General features: G+C 36.1%; 1 protein-coding gene across 8 annotated transcripts in view; it reads right to left on the reverse strand.

Moving 5' to 3' along the window:
- Positions 1 to 20000, reverse strand: part of NPAS3 (neuronal PAS domain protein 3) — a 603379-nt gene that overhangs the window by 102740 nt on the left and 480639 nt on the right. The window lies entirely within an intron of this gene.

Here is a 20000-nt window from a genome sequence, read left to right on the forward strand (position 1 = left end):
CATAGGAGAATGCAAGGTATAACAAAGGTCAGGGAGGATGTGGACTGGCAAACTGTTTGTTTTCTTTTGCTGGTGTCAGCTTATTCCATCTCAATCTAAGAACACAGACAATATGCATCTCTTTAAGCATCTAATTATTTTGTATTTGCCAGCCTACAGAGACCACAGTCTGTGGGGAAATGAAAGTAAAACACAAGCACATAGAGCTCCCTCACTAAAGAATAAGAGGAAATTCTAAACCAGGTGAAATGTGGAGTAATTCTTAAGCAATGGAGACAGAATATTTCAGATTTCAGGTGTTTGATTTTTAAGCTATAGACAATGGCTTTTTCAGATTCTCTTAAGTTTCAATGTTACTTACTGCTGGCACAGATGCTTTTGGAATGTGAGCATTTCTAATACAACAGGTTACATCCGACCAAAGAGAAGGGGTAGGGATAACACTGACAGGATAAGCAAATACCCCTTTTAAACTGAAGGTGAATGTTATCATTCTGCAAAGGTGTTTATTGGTGTTTAATGAGTAAACTGCAGTTTAAAGATATTTCCTTTTACATAATTCACCTAAAGACTTTTCAAAATTTTACTAATTTTTGTTCACTGTGGTTAAGGTTTCTGATTTCTCCTTCCTCTTTTCACATCTTGTTTTCACAGCTTTTGGCTGGCAAACAGATACTTACAATGATATCCACAGGCAGGGAACAAGCTGCAATGCTGCATCTCAACGGCAAATCCCTGCCAATTATGTTAAAACTAATTATAAATCTCTTTCCTGTAAAATCATAACCCTAGCTGAAAATAATCCACATCCCAAATAGAACATGGGCTACATTTTAAAATAGACTTTTCCCCAAGGTTAATGTCTTGATTGCACATATTCTCAGAAAATAAATAGCTCAATTGCAGCACGTAGTTTTAGTTTGGTTCATTCTAAAATCACACAACTTTACAAAAATCATCAGTGAAAATGAGATAGTTCAGTTTTAGAACTGAATCATACTCGACACTGTATTGCACTTTCAGGAGCTACATCAATCTACAGTAACTATTTAATTCATCTGGTATTGTTACAGAGTGTAAATCAGGATTCATAAATGATCAGTTTGTATCCTTTGGGAGGGAGGGATTACATGTAAATAATCCCTTTAATGTACGCATTGCCTCTAAGCATTTCACACAGCAATAAATTGGTAAACTGAATTTGAGCAATTAAGAAATTAAATGAAACTAATAGAATGTGTATTTTAATATTTCTTGGTGGTTATTTGGGGATTAGTGAATATGAAAACAGCCACTCTCCTTCTGTATGAAGGTACACTGCAGCACTTTGATAAACTCTGTCAGCTTTTCACTACTGCATTTCAGTCACAACTCCTCCTTTGAAATTCTTCAATATACCTTTCATTCCACAGTTGTATTATTAACTGCATCAAACTATGAAGTCTAAGTACTCATTTCAATACAAGTAATCACAGATCCCATAGTGAATGGAAACAAGACAAACTACCCCAGAACATGCTACTTATAAAATGATTAACACAAAATGTTTCAGGCAGGAAAGGCACCATGGCAACCAGAGTTTTGCTTCAGTCCTCTCCACCCCACATCCACCTGCTCCCATCTCCCCAGAAAACAGCTGTGGTTCAAGGACAGCCTGGACAGAAGTGAAATGAGAAAGCACATGCACAGGAATAAACTGCTCTAATAGAATAAACACAGAAAAGTATGGGCTTTATAGGGTAGGACATCTATCAGACACAAACCTTGGCTATCTTTCCTTGTCTTCAGGAAACAAGCAAGAGACTGATCTGAGGAGCTAATGGTGAAGGAAAGTAAGGGAAATGCCAGCATGCTATCTAGTATAAGTATGTCATAAGAAGGAACAGCAAGGTGCATGACCACTGTTACTGAGCCCATGCACACAGAATTTTAGACACATCTTACATACATTACATTAGGCATTTTAAATAAACTAAAAATAAGAGGACCGTTTTTTTCCCCCTGAACATCATTATCCTTATTAATTAATTCATTATTGTTACAAGATATTGCAAATAAATCTTTATGTTGTCAGGTTATGGACAGGTTAACTACACCAGTGCTGTGAACATGAAAGATCAAAAAGAAAGCAATTATATTTCCCTTCTCTGCATAAGGTTATAAGAAGAGCTGTGATCTAATTTATTCTTTCTTCCAATCTTTAACCGAAATCAAGAATATTCAAAATTATACCATGACCTAGTTATACTATGGACTAACATGACAATAACAACAGAAATCCCTAAGAAAATAATTTCAACCTCAGATGACAAAAATAGAGAGAAACCATGAACAACCTACAGCCCAGAAGCAGCAGTTTAATAGTGTACTTCATTTCAGCCTGTAGCCTAAAAATACAGACTCTAAAAGGAAATAGTAGACTTTCAGAAGATTCTGTATAATTGCATGGGTTGCGTCTTCTCATTAGCCAATTTGCTCTTCTTCAGGTTTACAGCTCTAAATGTAACAAAATCTTTGTCGCACAGTGCACTGAGGAGATTTTTTTTCACCCTTCAAATTAATTTCTTTTTCTCGCTGGAAACAAATTCAGTAGCACCTGCTGAGTTTCAGGCTTCCTTTTGCTGCTGGGAGAGCAGCCTTTCAGGGTCTTACAGCCCAACACAACTCTTAGTATGTGTCTAACATTAAACCTGTGCTGAACTTTCCTCAAGGTAAATGGGATGCAAATGAATGGTTGGTTGTTTTGTTTAATATGGATGATCTCATGCACCTTTGAACTGTTCTGTTGCCAGCTGCCAGCTGCCACTTACCACTAACAGAGAAGTAAATCTTATCGGATATGCATTGGAGCACTTTAAACTAATCTCCACGAAAAGAAAATAGTTCATTGGGAGAAAAAAATGTGTCTGATGGTGCCACCTCTACAAGTTGCTTGGATGGGTGGAAAAAAGTGTGAGAAAAGCCCAAGGTACTGTAGCTGGCAGTGTAGCCACACATCTTACACTTCCATAATCATTTATAAAAACACAGCAAAATGAACAGCGTTGAGCAGCTTGGGCTCCTGTCATAATGTACAACCTCTCAGTACGCCATGTACAATAATACCCCCATGAAAATCAAGCTGCATTTCTTCTGCTTCTTTGTACAATACCTTGCATGACTAAGAGCAGCAAGTGACAATGTTCTCCAGCTAACTGAGATTGATTATTGGTGCTTCAGCACATCCATAATCATGATGCATGCAGCATGGAGAGACAGAATCATTTCCATACACTGCCCTGATTGGTAGAAACCCCCTTCTTTTCTAACTGAACTGAATATGTATAGGATGCATGCAATATGCTCTGGAGGAATGGGTATTGCGCTAGTTGCCAAAAGGTCTCGAGCTATACTCATGCTATGCCTGCCTCTGAGCAATCCGAGTCATCCACGCTGATTGCATTTGCTACTCTTCAATCACAGTGGTCACCACGAAAAAAAGCATGAATTTACCAGTGGTTAGCATTCTGCAGTATCTGAGACACTGCTGTGAACAATAGTGAGAATCTGAAAGAAGCATAAGGAATTAGTGCAGTACATGGTGGAAAGTATGGCAATTGTAGGTCTGGATTTTATTTCAGTAACATTGGTTTTACAGCTGGTTAACTGTACTGACTTCCAAAGAATTGCTGCAGATTGTTACTAATGAAGTGACTATAGAGTGTGAACCTCTATATCTGCTTACAGCAACCGTAAACTGAAGATCCTTTAACAGAAAAAATGGGTTAGCAATTTTTTTTCCCCTTCTGTTATAGAATATTTTTCTTTTAAAGCCATTTACAAAAGTCTCATGGACTTAATATTTTAAAGAAGTCACCATTATGCCATAAAATCCTGGAAGTTATAAAAATATCTAAGCTATTGGCACTTTGTATTTGTTAACTTCACAGTTTGTTGAATAGCAAAACTATTTTGAAGTTTGGGTGACTTTTCTAAATCAGAATCATCACACCCTTCTGGAAGATGTGATTCCTGGGAAACAAGGAAGAATTTGCCTTTTCCTACAGACATATCAATTGTCTTTGCTGTTCTTCCTCACTGAGCAATACTGTCTTACTGTGGTAGTGCAACAACAAAAGTTAGTGCTACAAAAGTTAGTGCTACAGTAAATCTCATTTGATCAAATGGATTAAACAGTGCTTTGAGGTTTTGGAAATGGACAGTGCACTGCAAATTCCTTAATGATTAAGGAGTGATTAATTAAATAATTTTTAAGGTGAAATATGGTTACAAATAGCTCAGTAATAGAAAAAGCAGTAATAAATCTATGCCATAATGAATTTTCTATATTAGGATTACCACACCAAATTGCAGATAGTTAACTAAGCATTTAAATTATTATTTTTCTGGTTATTTTGTGTTGCTCTAGATACAAATGCTCCAGGTTGCTCCATGCAACCAAACAAAAAGGAGTAGAGATACAAGATGAAACACAATATGAAAATCACCACACTGTACTGCAATTTATAAAACAATACACCAAGAAGAAAGTGAAATACAATGTAATGTGGTATCAACATTAGAATTGGCCTTCTCTGGACTGATGGGTATCGTAGCTTCCTCTCGAGCTGCTTGGGCAGAAATGCTATGTTCTTTCCCTATCCATCTTTAAATTTTAGTTCACGTATCTCAAGGACAGACACAGAAACTGAAAAACCTTCTGCATAAAGTTTTGTATATACTAGCAGAAAGAGGAGAAAGAAAAACTTATCTTCAATACTGAATTGGACAAAATAAAAAAAGACTTTCATATACTGTACACACACACACACACACACACACACACATATATATGAACAGCAGTATGCAACTCATTTAGCATAGGTTACAAAAAAAAAAAAATCCATGAAATTACAGCAATTTTCATTAAACTGTTGACATCAGTGGAGGCACTTTCAATTTAGTTCAATGTGGGACTACAGAATGAGATTCAAATTACCCTTTCAGGAAACGAGTAAAATCTTTGCAGTGTCTCCCCAATGGCCAGGGTCAACTTTTCAAAAGCAGCCTTTGATTCTGGATGCTCAGCCAGAGACTGAGACCTAGCTCTTTGGAAAATTTTGCCATGGATATAAAATCCCTAATACCTTTATGTTAGGCAGCTATCAGCTAGAGAGTTTTCCTATTGGGACAGGGTGGGGGCTTGTAGCCTTCTGCAGCTGATATCAAGTGGCACCTTGTCTGTCAGGAGCAAGTATATGCAAAGCAGCTAACACTAGCACTGGGTATTAAGCAGATATCTTTGGACACCTGCTTTTGCTCAGCTCAGCTCCCATTTTCTTTCATACCTTTGGTTTTATTTGCTCTTCATCTTGTACAGAGATTGCCCATGGCACTTCTTTGTAATGCTATATAACCTGAGAATGAAGGAATTAAAGGCCTTTGTACAAGCCTCTGTGACTCTGTGCCAGGCTGGAAAGGGAGCCCTTCCAAGGTTCTAAATCCTAAGCAAGACCATGGTGTTGTGCGAAGAAGCCTCTAAATTAAGTTAGATACTCCGATATCTTCTGCCTTTAAGAGTGTGTCAGAATGATTTAATTGATCAGGTACTTAGCATGAAATTGGGGTAGTGGCTAAAAGATCAAATTTCACAACTTTCTCAAACTACTTTCTAAAACATATTTGCATTTTACAAAATTGAGTAACAGAAGAAGAGATTCTATTTCCTTGTGAAAGAGGAGAGATTTCTCACTCATGTTTCCTTAAACCTTGTGGAAAATATTCCCAGAACCTCTTTCATTTAAATGAATATTCTTGCATTTCAAGCCAGCCCATCTCTTTCTCAAGGCATTCACAAGTTTTCTCTACTTCCCATCTCGAATTCTCTCTCTTTACTTCAGCCTCTTTTTGTGTCCCTATGGAAAATTCCATCTGTTTTTATTGCTACTCAGAATTGGACATCACTCCAAGTTTGAAAAACACAAAAGCCTTATATTACTACATTCAGACGTAACAGCTGAAAGGTGAGAGCAAAACATAGCTGCTAAGATATTTAGCTTCAGTTTTATCAACTGGGAGTAACACAGGAAAATAGGAGCACACAGAAAAGCAAGGCAAGAGTTTTACATGATGCAGACAGATACCGTCTCCAAAAAAATGCCTTCCTCTTAAAGTGATTAGTCATATTGATCACTTAGAGTAATACTTTGCACAGTCAGATTATTTCAGGATTCACAAATCTTGGTGGAATGGGACATGAGGATAGTTTTGGGTGTCTTTACAGCTGCTTTTGTGGCATTGCTTTTATGCTAAGTTAGCCATTTCCCCACAGATCTAGAGCCTAAACACTGCATTGCAATTGTGCATTGCACAAATATGTTGGATTGTGTCTTTTTGATCCCTTAAATTGGTTCACATTTGTCCTGGCTTTGAAACATTCCATTCTGTGAGTACTTGTACATCTATACAACTAATGGAGTGGAGATGGATGATTCACCATATTGGGGTGTGCTCTGGGTATCCTGTATCCTCCTACATCAAGGATGAGCTCACAACTCATATGCCACTCCTAATCACAACATTAACATCATGAGAATCCACATTAAGATTTATCGACCCTCGATTTGGCACTTCCCTTTGTCAAGGCACACTGATATTATAGCAGATTTCAAACTTAATACCAGACTTACTACACTATTAGCCCATTGTCAGCAGTCAGGGAGCTTTTTGCAAACATCCTGGAGCACCCTTTCCTCATCATATATCTCTTGTCTTCAGCTACAGTCACAATGTTTGGAAGTTGAAATCACCTGTTAGCTTCTGCTGTGGAATAAATTTCCTTCCTCCTGCACAAAAATCCATTATTCTTGAAGAAAGCGTAAATCTAGCTTAGTACTCCATTTGTTTTCCAGCAGCAAAATGAATGACCCTGTTTCAATTACATTTACAGTAAAAAAAAAAAATATAGCATTTACAGTATTTGAGTATAGTGACTTTGGTTGTTTTATTTATGAATATTGATTTCTGCATAAGGATACCATTTCTGCTTTACTCTTACTTTTTTGGTGAAAGAGCACACTAATATTGCCTCTTAGGTGAGTCACAGCAGGTACCGCATAAAATACTGCTGAGACTGTAAGAAAGCTCTCGTCATACTATTTAGCAACACAATGCCAACAAGGATGAGAACGGAATATTTCTCTCTGAGGGTTAGTTCTTACCTACATTGATGTCTACAGAAGTTTTATCATCAGAAATAAGTGGCTTTCAATCAGGCTTTTTAGCAGTAAGCGTTGGAGTTCTAAACTACTGTATGCAGCAAGAAAGTGTTTTAGTTTGCATTTCTTCAAATACTAAAAGAACAAAAAAGGCTATAGAGTAGCAGTATATTTGGTGGCCCAACACTGTACCTGAAAGAGGAATTCCTAGGGTGGATCTAATGCTTTGTTCCTGTGGTTTTCAGCTACCAGTGTGATGCTAATAAGTACTATATAGACTGTCTTTCCTCTCTTGTTCATATCTGTCCACTAGAAATACAGTGGAAATCACTGATCAGACTTCAGCTACCTCCCTGACCTCCACCAGCCATTGCCACAAATTTCCCTCAAAAAAACAAACCAAAAACTCACCACAAAACAAACAAATAACCCTGCCCACAAACCTGTGGGCATTTAAATTTGATCAGTTGTACAAATTCTAAGAAAAAAGTTGCACTTACTACTTTTCCAAATTGAATAGGATCAAGGTTAAATATGGAGCTAAATCAAGTTACTTTTTTTGGGCGAAAAATGCTCAAGGGGTAAAGTGGCCAAAAAACTCAAACTTTAAGTACATAAATCAAGTAGAGATATTGATAGTCCAAGGTGCATGGATGGCTTTGACTTTAATTGAACAGAATACAGAGTGCCTTTCATATTCAAAGTAGTCTGTAGACTAACTGGACTGATTGTGTTCAAATGCGAGATCTATTAGGCATTCAGAAATAAACATTGCAGTGGACAGTGAGTCTTCACAGTGGGATAGATTTTGTAGTGCATTATTTATTTTATTTTATTTTAATAATGTGATGATGTATCAGAATACCCTGGGAAGAAAATACTGAGGTAGAAATTAAATACATGGGCCTCAGTTTTGTTTTTTCTCGCATTCCAATTTGAACTGTCTCACTGTTTTACAGTGCATTTATGTATGTAACAGTATAGAGTGAAAATTATCCAAAACTGTATATATGTTTATGTTGAAATGTTTGAATTCTGAAGCCATTTTAGGATTTAGCCCGATCATCAATGTAAATAAAAAACCAAACCTCTAATTCCAAAGTTTTGGAGTAAGTTTTATCAAGTACTCTACAGATTGTGATAGCTTGGTTTGAGTTGGATAAAAAAACAGTAGGTCTATTTTCTGTGCCATCAAATATGATGCAGTTGATTGCTTCCTATTAAATTCTCAACTTTTAGAGATTCACACAATGACCTGGGAGCGTGTATATTCTCCCAACTCTGACATTTCTACTTGGCATCCATGTTATTTTATTAGCATAGTGTCAGCAAACTGGATGTGTTGCTTCAAATTTCATCCATTATCCAGTCTATTATGTGTGCAGTATCTCACAGACCATTTAGAGAACTGAGTTGACCCAGTGAGAGAAAAGCAAGGAAAGCTGAAACAAAGCATTAGTAAATATCTGCAGAAAGTCTCGGTGTGTTGGAAGTGACCCACTTGTAACACCAACTCAACACCCCACACAGAGTTGAGGTGAGGCACATCCTGGATAGTTACAATGCTCCACCTAATCAATCTGTTTCCATATCTCATTTTCTAAATTCTATCAGCAAATATATGGCAACTCCAAATAACTTACCACACCCTTTCACTTAGCTTGAAAAATCTACATCAAATCAAAATTACTACTAAAAAAAGATGAAAACTTATAAAATGTAAAATTAGATTAAGAGTCAATCAAAATCCAACTGTGAATTTATCATTTCAATGAATTTCAATGAATGGTTTAAAATCTGTTCGAAATCTATTTGAAAATGAATATGTAATAATACAGACATATCTCTTTTTCAAAGCTAGTATTGTCAGATGTATTCTGTGCATTATAATTCATGAACAGGGTAGATGACTATTTGAGAAGTATTAAAATGAGCTGACTTTTCAATACAAGTGTCTGGACAATAAGTTTTTCTATTCTTGGCAATTCAGAAATGTAGACAATTGTGCTAGAAAAATAATATGTATTGTAATATTCATTGTACAGTAGTAGTATAGTAAGTGGCAATTCTGGACATTACAAGAGACACAAGGATTATTTTCTGTGATTGCACAGAGAATACTTGGATTTCTTGTGAAGCTTTTGCATTGGAAATGAGATTCATCAGTCTGAACAGGGCAGGGTTAGAGCCCTTAGCAACATGCTTATTTTGTAGAAGGTCACTCAATAATAACTTCCTCTGCCCTCCAAGCTTATTAAGACTGACTGGCATATATTAATGAAAACACCTGATTCTCCAACCATAAAACCCAGACAAAGACTTTATTTTAATATTAAGGAAGGAACCCTTAATTAGCAGGGTTTCAAAAATGTCAGCTTCTTCTATTAGCTGTTCTGGTCCATCAAAGCCATAATCCCTACTGTCAAATTTCATCACATGATAGACAGTTTGCTGGCTATCTTTTTTTTTTTTTAACTGATCATACTGACTGAAGCTTTTTATTTCACCATCACATTTAACAAGTTTGTATGCATTTCATTGTTACATTGCTGATTTTACTCCTTTTAAAGTCTGCCTGTGTCAGCTAAAAGAAGAAGAAATCTGGGGAAACATAAAGTATTACATATTGATACACAGACATATAATTAAAGACTTTCGGGGAGAGTTCTCATTCATAATATTGATTCTTTTCTAGGGCATGCAAATGTGCTTCTGTGAAAACACGAATAAAAAACACCATTCACAGATGAATTTCCATTTCAGGCGTGTTAAGAGAAAAAAAAGAACAAATGCTCAAAATATTGTGAAGATCTTTGGAGATGCATGTTCTTTAGAGTTAACCCACAACATATCTTCATGCTGCATAAAATTTGTTCAAGTAGATATTGCTTGCACTGCCCTCCAAATGAAAGATGGTGTCAAATTTTACTGAAATAAACATACCATTTTAAAAGGATTCATATTCTAGCTTCATTCAGTGTTTCCTTGTTTGTTAAACAATCACTGCAAACCCAATCTATTTCTTTGACTTAAATAAAAGCAATAGAAGATTACTGTCCTGTCACAGAATTCGAAACTTCCCATCTAAACTCTCTCAGACATGGTCTGTGGATTTGATAAAGCTGTATTTTCAAAACCAGCACACACCTATGTAGGTTTTCCTTAGCAAGAAAAGGAAAATTTATATAGAATTTTTAGTATGACATTGTATTTAGATGAAATACACTACTATGTTCTTTTCATGCATGTTTTTTTTCCAAATATTTCTTCTCAAAATTTTAGATTTATTTTTTAATTATTTATGCAATGCTGCACATACAATAAATGATACAGTAAAAGGAGCCTTAGTATTGAAGATATAGCTCAATCTAGGTAAGAAAAACAAATTCCCAGTATTCAAGAAAAAGAAAGAATTTTTTGAGTGCAAGAGAATGGGTAACGTTTGTATTTTAATGTGGGAGAGAAATAGTCTAAAAAAAACCAAAGCAAGGTATGCTAGAGTTAACAAATAAGATGTATAGGCTTCTGCCAAGAATGGGAGATAGCATGAGAAGCACCAGAAAGCCAAAATCAGTAAAGGAAATTGAGGCAATCTGAGAGATTACAATCTGAGAGAAATGAAGCAGAATTTTCAGAAAAATTAAAATGTTGGGATCCTTACAGGCTTGTAAGAGAAAAGCGTAACAGTCACAGTTTACTTGGACTGAAGCAAAAAGTGAGACTGAGGTTGGATCAAAAGGGGGAGATTACAGCAATGCAGGTAGCCAAAGGTTTAAGAAAAGGATACAGATGAATGGATAAATTTTGGATGGTTTTGTATAGAGGATGTTATGGAAGGCATGGAGATGAAAACACGATAGAAAATCTGGATAATGGGATGACAGTGAATTTTAAGTTGTGAGAGACAAAGAAGAATGGTTAAAATGTATTTATAGATGTAGTTTTGCAGTATTTAGCACCACTGAAGTGCAGACAGGAAAGAGAAGATTCTGCAGCCTGAGAGATGCATACAGACTGCAAAGAGCCATGAGTTCTGAAGACAAAAGACACCTTGAGAGCTTGGTGATATTTTTCGTACCTTAAATGTTACATCAGCTAATACATGTTAGAGAACAGTGGGCCAAAAGTTCACTTCTGCTTAGACTGAGATACAGGCAAGAAATAAAGGAGGTGATTGAAATACAACTGCAAGGGTAAGAACAACAATACTCACAGAAGCAGGAGAAAAAACATCTAAGACTCAAAATTATAGAGGCCTATGGAAATTTTTGGCAGATATGAGAGGTAAATGGTGAAAATGGGGCTGAAGTCAGAGAAACATCAGCAGAACAGAGGGAAACTAAGAGCTAACAGGGGACATAGAGAGGAAGAAATCAGAGGTATGATCACTGAGAAGTGCAAAAACCAAGGAAGGAAGTGGAGTTTCTGAAGGAGGATGACAAATACAATGCAGACAATAAGTCCAATAAAGGAATAATAGAAAAAGACACAGGTATCAACCAGCTCCCCAGCTACACCTTGCCACGTAACTCAGATATTTAGTGAAAATATATATCCTTCCTACTTCAGGAAAATAATTGCAGTTCTTCACACTGTGGAATTCGTCCTACTGCTAATAATTGCATAAAGCTATATGTGCTGAGGATCCTTGCACCACTGTCTTTCTGGATATTCTGCTTAGACTTTATTGCTTCCTGGGTTCTTATATCTACTGCAAGTGACCAAGTATGCTTTTAGCTGAACTTAGAGCTAGACATTGCCATCTTTTTAATGGGTTTAAGTGACTGTGAAAATTTACTCATATGACTTCTCTGTCATTCAATTAATTGAGTAATGAAACAGAATATTTAGAACAAAAGAGGTCTTTGCCTTTTCAATGATACATCTGAGGAATGGAGCAACAGTGAACGGCAACACAATGATAAGGCCAACACATGAAGCTCAGTTCTCCCTCCAGCATCACTCACAATACCTACTAACTAAAAACCAGTTAAACAGGAAAGCTACATTAGTTTTAGACTCTGAGCAATCTTTATCTTGTGAGGTATATGACAACTAACCTTCATTTTAGGTTAAAACTTCTTCAAATCTAAATACATCTATTTAAAGTTGTTTGTATGTTTAAAACAGCTGTGACCAAGTCACTGTCGGGATTCCACTGCAGAGTAAAATACATAAAACATGGTCCCTACTTTCATGCATTTGTAACAAGTAAGCATTATTTTTAGGCTTTTCCCTTTCTCTTATTCATCTTTTTTCAATCTTTTTTTATATTAAATTGTTCTCTTGTTTTAATTTTTATTCATCTCCCCCAGATAATGCATGCCAGTGTCTGTCTTACAAAATGAATCACAGTGAGGGTGCTTTTGTTACTTCTTTGAATAGTCCTGCTGTTCTGCTAGCACACAGGATCTGTCAGGGTCCAGTGTCTATCTTGTACTGCTCCCATTCTGAATATGCAGTTGAATCCATGGGTATCATAATGGAACATAAAACAAAGAGAGGAAGAAGGAAAAAAAACCAGAGGTTTTTGTGATCAGCAGGATTCAGATGTTATGTTTATTGCTAAGACTGTGATCTGAGAATGTCCAAGAACTGGTATGTCTTGCAAGCCATCACCACGCAGTCATATATCAATCACATTGCAGGGAAAGGCTCCAGGTACCTAACATACCAATAATCAAGAAATTCTCCAACACTTCTCTTTAAGGTTGCCTTGGCAAAGAAATATTGTCAGACCTTGATTGCACTTTATGTTCCTGATATCCTCAATATCCTTTCTCATTACACTCCACATTTGGGCTGCTTTTACACATTCAGTTAACAATTTCAGGGAGCTATCCAGTGACTTTTTTCTGAGGTGTAACTACAGCTCTAGTTGAACATGTTAATAGTAGTCTATGTTAACCATGGAACTGTCTCTTATCCAAATTACAGAAACAAGAACAGAATGACATTACAAATGGTTTGTCATATTTTAGGTGTGACACTGTCTTAAACCTCAGGTGTTCTGTAGCCATGCTTTTAATATGTGCTTGGAAAACTGTATGTTGCTGCCTTGCTGCTGGAATCCAGAGAGCATATCACAACATGGCATCTTGTGTGCTTGACTGGCACTTCCTAAATCTCTATTCAGCATTTTATTGCAAGTTGTTTTAAATAATACATTGGCGTATAATACACGTGTTTTATATCAGATGCAGCCAGAATGATGTATTTATGGACTGATGGTCCCTGGATACTGCAAGGGATAATGATGCTTAGGTGAGGAACAGAAGGGAGAAAAAGCTAAAAGAGCAGAAGGATAGCATAAAGATGTAGGCAAATGAATATAACTGATTTTTTCAGTCGCTAAAATTTTGTGTGAGAAATTCTGGGTGTTCTTCTTTACAGCAGTGCCACTTTTGTGGATTGGAATGGTCAGTTTTCCACTGACAGGCAAGAGTATTCAAAACTCTTCAGTTGGAAAAGAGTATTATAATCACGGACTGGAAAGTCTGCCTGCTGGCAACATAAGCTATTATTTTTGTATATATTGTGCACAATTAATACTAGTGTATTTGGACCAATTTGTGCTGCAAATAAAGCTGTGGCCTTTCCTTGCCAAACAGACTGTAATTTCAAGCCATCAGGATTTGCATCTTGGGAAAGGATGGAAAATGAATATGCCGAAGATAAAAGGAAAAATATACTGCTTTAAAGAAATGGTAAATCACTGAATGCAAGAGAAAGGGAATTAGGTTCAATGATAGTTCAGTATGACATTTTGTTTCTCGCCTTTTCTATTACCGTAGGAAAGAACTAAAGGGAGCTAGATGAGATCTTGATGTAAATATCTAATTAGACTTTTGCAGTCCAAAAATTGCCATAAACCATATTTTCCTATGTGTACAGTCTCTACTCAAAATGTAATCAAATTCTCACATTTCAGACTTTATAGGAGTTTTGATATACAGATTGAACTGATTGTGGTGCATGGTATACAGCCCAAAAGATTAAGTACATTGCTAAGGATATACAGATTTTCTATTTCCTTTTTAAAAGATGGGTTACATTTTTACACTTCTCTGCAAAATGCTTTTCACTAAATTCTTCTTTAAGGATTTTTACACATTGAACTAACTTTTCAAAAGAAAGTAGAAGTTTGGTGACAGAAGTTGTACAACACCTGTGCAGTCCTATCTATGATTTAATTCTCTTTCCTACATATAAGACTCTTAATGGATTTTTAAAAAGCATTTGGAAGCATACAGACACATATACACAGTCTGCTTTGAAGATGAGTTTGTGCATGAAAGAATCATCTGCATTGTTATCAATTAAATTGACATCAGTACTGCAGGCACCTCTGGCAGGGTCCTAGGCTCCAGAGAGTTTGGATTGACTCACAACACTAGGAATAAGGGTGAAACTGACTCTCACCTTTGCAGTACTGATAGAAGCCCTATATAAATCACTTTATATATAAATATTTATTTATCAACATTTGGCTAGTCAACAGCATGGTGTGGTCTGCACATATTTCATAAAGCAGATGGTTTACATTTTCTGAATTCAAGGTAAAAGTCAGCACTACCTGATGCTCACTATTTAACAGGACTTTTTGACTACTAATGCGTCATAATCTCCAGGGTTTCCACAAAGCAAAGAGGTTAACTCCTAACTACACAGAGCCTGGTCTTACATTCTTATACCCTAGAGAAAAAATGAACTTCTGAAATGAACTGCACAAGCTCACCATACTGACATATTGTGATCTGTCCCAAATCCAAGAGTACATTCTTGGCATACCATCTGCATCAGCTTCACAAAACTATTACAGTTTCACTTTTTCTTTGTGTCGGTAATGGTTCCCCATCAACCTGAAAAGTGGGCAGTCATTTCTCCCTGCACAGATAGAGCTATGAAGGAGAATTAGATTTCAACACTTATGTAACAGAGATTAATTGATTGATTAGATTATTAATTAAAGTTTCCATTAAATTCTCTTTTTAAAAAGCATAGGATTGTGGATCCCTGGGGTTTTTTCCTAACCCTTGAAATCATAAACAAGAGAATGCATAACTAAACATTATACCTTATCTTGTGAAGAATAATTAAGCCAGTGGAAGCATTGCTATGAAGGAATATATTTTTTCTTCCAAAACATGATATTTTTTTTCCCTACAAACCTTAGGAAAAAGGGTTTTCTGGGTTCCCCCCATTGCAATAGAGGAACAGACACCAAAAGTAATGTTTTGAACACAGATGTACACATATGTATGCCTGTTTGTGTGCACTCTGTTTGGCGTTTACATGCTATACATTTTTAAGAAAAGATAAAGATCTGAAAACATGACTTATGTTGTTTTAGATTTGAACTGATGTGGTCTACCTAGAAGTTCCAGCCACATAATATTTGAGAGATTGTGGAAAAATAAAAACAGCAAGTGGCCTTTTAGGTAACCCATAATTAAAAGCAATTTTGAGCTGTCTTTTCAGGGAAGTTACCCAGGGGAAGTATTTGCTACCTGTTTGACCTTCACAATTGTGAGTCCTTGGCAGTGTCAGCGACCCTCTGAACTGAATTCAAAACTAATCTCTAACAGAAAAAGAGAAACAGAATTCATGCAAATCATATTAATTCCAACATTTCCCCAGTGAGCTGGGTATAAACTACAGCCTAATTAAATATTTTTTAACGATGTGAGTAATTTTTGCCAAGGGGCGGATTCAGGCGAAAATTTAATATGAGATCACAAAAGCTGTTCCCAGCGTTGATTCTGTAAATTAATGACTATCTGCCTTATGATAAAAACATGCTGCCAAGAATGAAAATGAAGTCAGCAAAGCTTGCTCTATTTGTCTAACAACCAAATATACAGAATGCAAAACTTTAAAGGATATGGAAAATTTCCATGGTCTGTATGATGCATTCCTGATAAAGATGCATGACACTGAAAGCATAAAGCTGCTTTATGTCATACAAAACTATCAACTCTTATTATTTTTTACTAATACAGCATTAGCTAGTGTTAGCTGTGAACTTTAGTGAGACCATGCCAAGCACCAACATCAAGATCCTGAGAGGTAATAATTTATGTGTAAGTAGGATAATGTGCTATGACCATTTCATAAACTGGGTATCTCTAAGGCACCCTGAATGCTGCACAATGTCTCAGAGCTGCTAACAAAAATTCTAGCACTTAAAAAGACCTTATCATTGTAGTATCTGGGCACCAATCTTAAGTGCTTGTCACAAAGAAAATCTCACCAAACCAATGTTATTAGTGCTTTCAAATAATAAATGCACAAACATTAAAACTATGATCAAGAGAAACTGTATAAAGAAACAGAAATTACTCATGCATCAATCTGTCTAGATTTTTATCATTATTTGGAAATTAAACAATAAGCCTTATGTGACTAAAAGGCTGCTTTATAAAGTATAGCATTAGATCAGATATTGAAGATATTCAAATGCAAACTCCTCTGTTTAACCAATAAAAGACTCCATGCTCTTTGTTCTTCTCATGCTAACCTAACTTGTAACAAGACAGACAGTTAACACTGAGGAGTTACAAAGCATCGCCAGATGACAGGCGACCAGGACTTTGGTAGCACCCTGGTCAAGAGGCCAGCCCATTGCAAGGGCTTTGCAGCCTTATTTATTTAAATTTCTGCCAGTGTTGGCCACTGAGACTGAATTTACAGCTTTTCAATTAAAAGGTCATTCTGTGCTAACTAGCACGCCATTGCCTCATTATAATCATAAAATTAGTGAGAAAAGACTAGCATGAATAATATGAAGGAGCCAATCTGAAAGGTGAAGAGGTGCAATTTTCTTGCTTCATCAGAGATGGGAATAAAGCTTGCTGTTTAGAAACAAATATTTCGCTTATAGTGCATGAAAGAAATACTTTACCATTTTTCTCTACTTCAGAACAAATAAATTGGTCATTTTCTGTAAATTAAGCTTGACAGATGAAAGGACGGTTTACGACTGCTGAACAGTGTAAGTTAGGGCACAGCTTTAAATGATATGAAATATCTGTGAGATTTTAAGTTTCAAAGCACTGCAGTAAGACTTTTAAACTTTTTAATTTGAGCTTAGTCATATTACCTCTTTCTGTAAGTGTAATTATTTAAAGTTTTAAATAAAAACAACAACTCAAACAGTTAAAAAGAAATATATCTTAGAATATTAGTTAATTTCTTGAAACCAAGAATGTCATTGAAACTTCAATGTGCCTGTGAACATCCTGCAAATTATGAGCCATTGCTTTACAGAAATGTAAACTATACAAAGGATAAGGACTTTTGCAATTTCCCTCAAAACACTGGGAGAAACTAGTCAATCTATCCTATACAAGCCACAGAATGTGTAGTCTTCCAAGCAGCCATGAAGCTCCACAATAGGCACAAATAGATAAAAAAGCCAAACCAAACCAAAAATGTGATAGGCTTCAGAATAACAAGATTGTTTCAAACTCACAGTTAAAAATACATTTTACTTAATGAAAATCTGGAAGTCATCCTAGCTTCAGTCTGAAAGCACAGATCATCATTAAGTGAAAACTACTAATTTTTGCTCAACACTGGTACTGAGTTGTAAGGCACTAGAACAGGAAAAGTAAGCCAGAGAGCATGAAACAATTTTCAGGGAGAACACGTAAAGGTTACAGCCAAACAGTTTAATGCCCACCATTCTCTGCAGTAACCTGCTCTATGTTCAGACCATAACCCACTCTCCAAGAACTTTGCTCTCCTAGATGAACTCATTCTGCACTCAGCAGCCACTGATGAACACACACAGACATATCCAGTTAGTGGCAGCCCTGACCTGCTGCTTTGGATGACCTGCTTGAGTAGCTTAAAGATACATAGTGTTGCCCAAATTGGGAAGCTGAGGCCCTTTGCTTGTAGTCCAACTGAACACATTTTTTTTATTATGCTCTCACCTGTTTTATTTTCCAGAAATGAAGACAGTCTTTAAGGGGATTTGTTGCACATGCGAAATAGTCAGAAACTTACCCATGGCTTTCCCCACATCACAAAAATAAAAAAAAGTGCATGGAACATGAAATACAAGTTTCAAAGACCTCCACTACTAAATCTCCTGCTCTGGAGAAGCCAACTGCAGAAGGCAAAAAACAGAAAGAAAGTCTAGTAATTTATTTTCTGTATTGAACAGGAACTTGTGGATACCTTCAGTCTATAATAGCATGTAAAATGAGAGTTGATGATGTAATGTACAGAAGGAAAGGAAGAAATCTCATGTCTATCTACAATTTTTATATTATGCAGATGCAGCTGGGAGATCTTGCGATAAAAGCGTGCCAATATTTACTGCTCTGTGCATCACAAATCCCCAAATATATGATTAAATAGAAGGAAATTTGATAAAAACAATAAAAACATTCAAAAGACTACGGTAAGTTAGGTGTCTACAGACCTTTGAGAATTAATCAGCTGATTTTAAAGCCCTGTGTAACTAAAGATACACAGCAGATAATTTTAGTTGTGCAGTTCAATTTAGGGGTAGAAAAATACAGATGCATAATTTCAAAAAAGAAATATAAATCAAGACTAAGTCCTTTGGGAGTACTAACTCTAGAATAAATAGCTTGGCCAAATAACAAATAACAGAAAATAACACATGAAGACTAGGGGAGAAAATAACATAGTGTACAGAGAGCACGAAAAATTGAACAACTGTGCTTAAAGTCCTATTTCTTGATTCTCATAAAACCTAGGAATTTTGAAAAAGAGTTTGCCTAAATAACCCTTTTGCATCTTTAATTTCTGGAATGCTTATTATTATTTACAGAGTTATTCATAGTTGTGTGAACATCTAGCCTTTGCAGGGTTGCCAACTTGCATAATATAACTATGAGGCTTGTAGTTTGTGTTTTCCTAACTGTCCTAGACTTTAGAATCATGCAAATAGTACAGAATTTTAGTTTGCCTCTAAAGATGGAGAAAGTTGCTAGCCCATGATGCAAAAGACTTCAAAAACGTCAAAATCCAGAAAGTTAAAAATGTATTTCTATTTATAATGCTTAAGACAAGACCTTTGTTTTTCCCCCAACTGGTTATGTTTTAATGCTTCAAGTTATTGACAACACTTTGGCAACAGCTCTGTTTTGTTTCGATCCTAAAGGGCCTGATCCACTCCTCACTGATGCTAGCAGTGCCATTTTTTGATTTACTTAGATTGTAATCACATTCACAGACCACAATGAGGGTGATAATAAAAAGTATGGTGATTGCATAATTTTTGCTGGAAATTTGTTCCATAGTAAAGCATTGAAGACAGCTTATGCTGTGTTTGTAACAACTAACAAATATTTGTTAGATTTTCTGTGTGCAAGGCAGAATATTTCTATGAAGTGTCTGGACCCCTTCACTTTCAGTTTGTTTATGGAATGGGATTTTTAAACATTACTAGCAGATTTCTGGATGAAACCAGCATGTAAGGCTGAAGAAGCTTATAAAAGCCTTTTCAAACATTTAGAACTGAGCTGTGCACTATTGTATTGAGGCTGTAGATTTCACTCTCAGTTCTAGACACCAACCTCTTTTCTCTTTTGCATCCTTTATTAGGAAGAGTTTGGCTTCTGAAGGGGTGGGTGAAATCTACAGCAGCTGTAGAAAAAAGCAGTCTCAAACTCGAATATTTAAACAGGGTTTTGCACATCCTAATAAGTGCAGTCATTTATTATGATTAATAAAAGAGTACACTGACAATGTCTCAAAGTCCTATAGGAAGAAGACACTCCACTTCCCACAGTTTCAACAATCATTACTCATGCCTTTACCTCA

Source organism: Lichenostomus cassidix, chromosome 5 (genome assembly GCF_008360975.1).
Source record: "Lichenostomus cassidix isolate B80296 chromosome 5, HeHo_3.0, whole genome shotgun sequence".
NCBI classification, from domain to species: Eukaryota; Metazoa; Chordata; class Aves; order Passeriformes; family Meliphagidae; genus Lichenostomus; species Lichenostomus cassidix.